This window comes from Phoca vitulina, unplaced genomic scaffold (assembly GCF_004348235.1).
Source record: "Phoca vitulina isolate PV1807 unplaced genomic scaffold, GSC_HSeal_1.0 scaffold26, whole genome shotgun sequence".
Taxonomy (NCBI): domain Eukaryota; kingdom Metazoa; phylum Chordata; class Mammalia; order Carnivora; family Phocidae; genus Phoca; species Phoca vitulina.
The window spans coordinates 3,307,349-3,312,581 of record NW_022589729.1 but is presented as its reverse complement, the minus strand read 5'-3'; positions in this window follow the sequence as shown (position 1 = coordinate 3,312,581).

The window sequence follows — 5,233 nt, the reverse complement described above, 5'->3', positions numbered from 1 at the left end:
CGTCTCTGAAGTCCTAAAGGACAACAGAGTGGGTGGGATTTCAGGAATGATGGGAGACACATGGCCTGGCATGGGAAGAGGGAGGGTTTTCCAGGCACACTGTGCCATTTTGGAGCTGGCTCGGGGGCTGGTTGGAGTCAGGCTCAGAAGGGTGAGTTGGACCGTGCTGTCTTGGCGTGGCCACGATTTCAACTCTTCCTTTAGACAAGAAGAGAGATGTCTTATTTCTCATCAGAGAGAGATGCAAAAGAAGTTTGCTAGCAGATAGAGCCAACTCTTAGCCACTGAGGAGAGAATAGCTGAAGATCTAACATTATACGGAAGGCTCTCAAAATTTAACCCTTTCACCTCCAAATTATTTACTGACTTGTTTTCTTCTTTCCTCTCTTTTTAAATCTACAAGCATGTTTAAAATGTGTTTAACGAGGGAAGGCTACAGGAGGTCTGGAGTCTGATGGAACCCTTAAAAGAATACTGTCCCTAGGAAATGGTAGGAGAGAGGGAAGTGTGAAAGAAGGAAAAGAAGACGAAAAATACGTTCTTCAAAGTTAGGAATTCTGTCTCCTTCATTTTTGATTTTGGGAGTTTAGTACAGAGAGCAGGACGCGGTGGGTGTGCTCTGCATACTGGCTGGTTGAGTTAGGGAGGGCACAGACTAGGGAAATATCCTTTGGTTAACCAAGAGTTAACATGGTGTTCTTGAAGAGTAATTGGTGGTGTCTGAGTTATGGTAACACTGCACATTCCCCACTAAGTGCACATTTCCTGTGCAGGACATGGATTTGATGGGGCCTTTTCAAAGTAGGTGACTTAGGCGGTTCTTTTTATTGGGCGGCAAATCAAGATAATTTGGTCTGGCTTTGGAACCTAATTTCCCATTATTCCTCATCACAGGGCCTTCATCCTAGCCGGGCATGTCTACTCATTTATTCCCCAAATCGGAATAGACTGCACAGATCCTGCCATACCTTTGTGTATGCTGTTCCTTGCAAAGGCTGCACCCTCCCCTCTCACCTCTCCTGAGATCCCGCTCTCCTCCAAGACCCAAATCTAGCTTCTTTTGTAAAGCTGTCTCAAAATCCCCCTTTCCCTGCACTCTCCCCCTCTCTGAATTTCTCCCCTCGCTGTTACGCTGTTACTTGTATGTAATTTATTTGCACTCATAGACTCTGATGGAACGTTAGTGTTTTATATGTATATATTTAAATCTCCAATAGATAGGGGCGCCTGGGTGGCTCAGTTGGTTAAGTGTCCGACTCTTTTTTTTTTTTTTTAATTTTTTTTTTTTTTTTTAAAGATTTTATTTATTTATTTGAGAGAGAGAATGAGATAGAGAGAGCATGAGAGGGGGGAGGGTCAGGGGGAGAAGCAGACTCCCTGCTGAGCAGGGAGCCCGATGTGGGACTCGATCCCAGGACTCCAGGATCATGACCTGAGCCGAAGGCAGTCGCTTAACCAACTGAGCCACCCAGGCGCCCTCTTTTTTTTTTTTTTTTTTAAGATGTATTCATTTCTTTGAGAGAGAGAGAGAGAGAGAGAGAGCGCATGCTTGCACAAGTCCGGGGAGGGGCGGCAGGAGAGGGAGAGAGTCCTCACGCAGACTCCCTGCTGAGCACAGACCCCAACATGGGGCTCGACCCCAGGACCCCGAGATCATGACCTGAGCTGAAATCAAGATTCAGACACCTAACCAACTGAGCCACCCAGGAACCTCAATTGTTCAACTCTTGATTTCAGCTCAGGTCATGACCTGAGGGTGGTGAGATCGAGCCCCATGTCAGGCTCCGGGCTGGACATGGAGCCTGCTTAAGATTCTCTCTTTCCCTTTTCCTCTGCCCCACCCATCCCCCCCCCAAAAAAAAAAAAAAAATTTCCAACTAGATAGTATATTTCTTACTGTCTGAGACCTAGTTTTATATTTCCTTATCAGCCCCCTTGCCCCCCACCATAGTGCTTTGTATAAATCTGGCCCCAGACCAGGTACCCAAAAGCTATTTGATAATTTGATGATTTCAGAAGATTCCATGATGCTCCTCTCCAGGTAAATTCTCTTTGTGATGCTAACAAGGCAGGAACAAAAGCAATCTTTGATTGAGCTTCAGCACATTGAGCATACCATCAAGGGGAAGAAAATAGTTGCTGTGAGGGTACGTAAGCAACTGGTCAGTATTCCTCCTTCCGAATTCTACTGGCAAGTCTGGCTCCACGGATGAAAGGCAATCGAGGCATGACCCTGTCCTGTGTGTGCAGGCCGAGTGTGGGAGACAATAAGGACACCAATGAGTATAAGACCACATGGTAAATATGATAGGGGTATATAAAGAGGGTTATAGGAGTCCAGAGAGAGGGCATCAAAATGAGGCTTGGGTAGGTGATCAGGGAGGATTTCCTGCAGGATGCAGTGCTTGACCTAAATTTAGGCATGGAAGAGAGTGGAATGAAGAGATTTTGTTCACCAGCAGAGTCCAAGTCAGGAAAGGGTGTGTGGGGAAATGTAGAAAGAGAACTTTTCTAAGATAAAGTTATTTTACAAAGCAGCAGCATTGGGAAATCAAGGGAATTTAATTACAACTGCCTCACGAGCAGGATTTGAAAAGGAGTGGGAGGCTCATGGAAACCTTAATTGCTGAGAAAAGTTAAGAGGAGAAATATGACAGAAGTAATAGGTCTGTATGTATGTCATGTCTGATTTGTCATTTTTCTAGACAGGCACTCTGCCTCCTGCCTTCTTCTAGGTTAGAGAAAAAAAGATCCTTCAGCTGCTAAGGTGAAGATACCATTTAGGATGCAGAAATGGGACTTGGAAGTACTCCTGATTCCTTTTAGGGAAGAAAAGGTCCATCTCAGGTTACCTCATTGCTAAGAAGAATAATAAGCATTTGTTCAATGATAATTATGTGTGAGGTGCCTGAAAGAACCCCGAATCGGGCTAAATAATTTCTTCCTTCCTTTAGAAAATAAAAAACAGCTTGCCTGATTTCTCTTCCAATTTATTCTTGTGGTTTTCCATTCCTTTGGAAATCCAGGACGATACTTATTTTATGAGCTTTTGAAGACCAGCCCTTCCATATTCAGAGAGGGTGTCCTTGTATGCATTAAGCTGGGTCTTTAAGATTAATGCAATATGCGGGCAAATGTGATAAATGATATGGCATTAGCAACTTTTAGTTTGTAAAGTGGCTGCATGTTGAAGGCATCTGAAAAAATTATAAATCCCAGCACGACCAGAGCATAAGTGACAGATGTCCCTCTAGAGAGAGGGAAGGATGTAAGGATGTTCCAGCATAGAGGAGCTAAAGGAGACAAGTCTGTTGGTACACAAAAAAGAGAATCAATGTGGCTGGGAAAAGAAGAGGCTCATACATACGTAGAAGGGTAGGTTAGACCATCTCCAAGGTTCTGTCCAATTCAAACTTTGATGCCATGACTCTCTGAATAAGGACTTAAGGAGATTTTTTTCATAGACTCTAATATGTCATAGACCAACAGAGTCCTTGGATATATATATATACACACACATAAATTATATACAACTTAATTATATATAATTAATATATATTAATATATTATTATATTTAATTTATATACAAAATCTCTATTATATATTATAACCATTAAAGCTCAGGAAAATTTTATATATATAATTATATATATATAATATATGTTATATAAATATATATTATATTTATATATAATATACAAATAAACATATAAGGTATGTAAATATATAATTCTATAAACATAATTATATAATATATATAATTTTCCTGAGCTTTAATACTTTACATTTGTGTAGTGCTTTAGCATTTGTGGGGATTTAATCTCACAGACTATTGGGTATTTGTGGCCACAATGTAACATGTAACAAAGACCCATGCAATCTCATTGCCATACAACAATAAGTGTTGCTCACGTGTCCGGAGTTTGTTAGGTGGCTCTGTGAATCTTGGCTAGGCTTCCTCACAGAGCTGGACATGGGCTGGCTGTCAGTTGATCTAGGATGGCCTCAAGCTGAGGTGACTTGGGTGACTCAGCCCTGATCCATGTCTCCTATCTTTGAACAAGCTACCCAGACATGTCCTCAAGTGGTAGAAGAGGCACAAGAGAGCAAACAGGAACATGCGAGTCCTCATACACTCATAGACCCGCCAGAGGAAGCTACAGGGATGAACTCAGTGCCAAGGTGTGGGGAAATGTGCTCCATTCTTTTGTTAGAGCAGTTGCAAAGCTACTTGGTAAAGGCTGTAGGTATGGGTGAAATTATAGCGATCTACTACAAAGATATTGCCTCACTTAATCCTTACTGTGTAACCCTTTACCCTTGAAGACTGATATTATTCCTGCTTTTACAGATTAAAACATGGACACCAAAGAGGTCAACAATTTTTCTGAGGTCACGTGGACCAGAGGAATGGAGATATTGGTTCTCCTGTTATAAAATCAAGGCACTTTCTATTGTTCCACAGCATATTCATTAAGAACATGAATCCCAGGAGTGTTGTCAGAGACTTCCTAGAGGTAGATTGGTAAGGTATGTGGCCCTTAATGTTGTGTGAGTTGGAGAATACACAAACTTTTACTTATCTATTCTTATCATTCTATATAAAATATAATATTTTAACAAAATAATGTATCAATCTAAGGAATTTACTAGTCATCTAAAAATAGTTTATTTGTAATTAGTTGGTCGCTTTGTGTATTTGTCAGAGTAGGCTAAATGCTGTAACTAATTGTCCCTAAGTCTTAGTGGTTTAGTAAAAAGTTTATTCTTTTGCTCATAATGGCCAGCACTCAGGCCACATCTAATAATAAAGAAGACTGGTAAATACAATTTAACTGTATGGAGAAAAGAGGATATTGATATACACTTAGCAAGACTCAAAGGAATGGACCAAATTTTGCAGGAAGACTAGGAAGTACATAGCAGGTGATAGAAGGTATAGCAAAGGAAGATGGAAAAGAGGAGCCCATAGCTTGAGACTTTATCCAAGGAAATGTGTGGATCCTTGGCTCTAAGACATGTACAAATATACTCTCTACTCAGTAGGCAGGATGACCATTATGAATTAGGAATTTAAGAATTTATATCTGATTATGTCACTCCTCTGCTTAAAAGCCTTCAACGTCTACCCTAAGAATAAGTGGTTAATGTGTGTTACACAGTCTTCCAAAATGTATCCCCTGTCTGTCCAGCCTGATCTACTGCACCTTCCCATTCACCCTTCTTTACTTA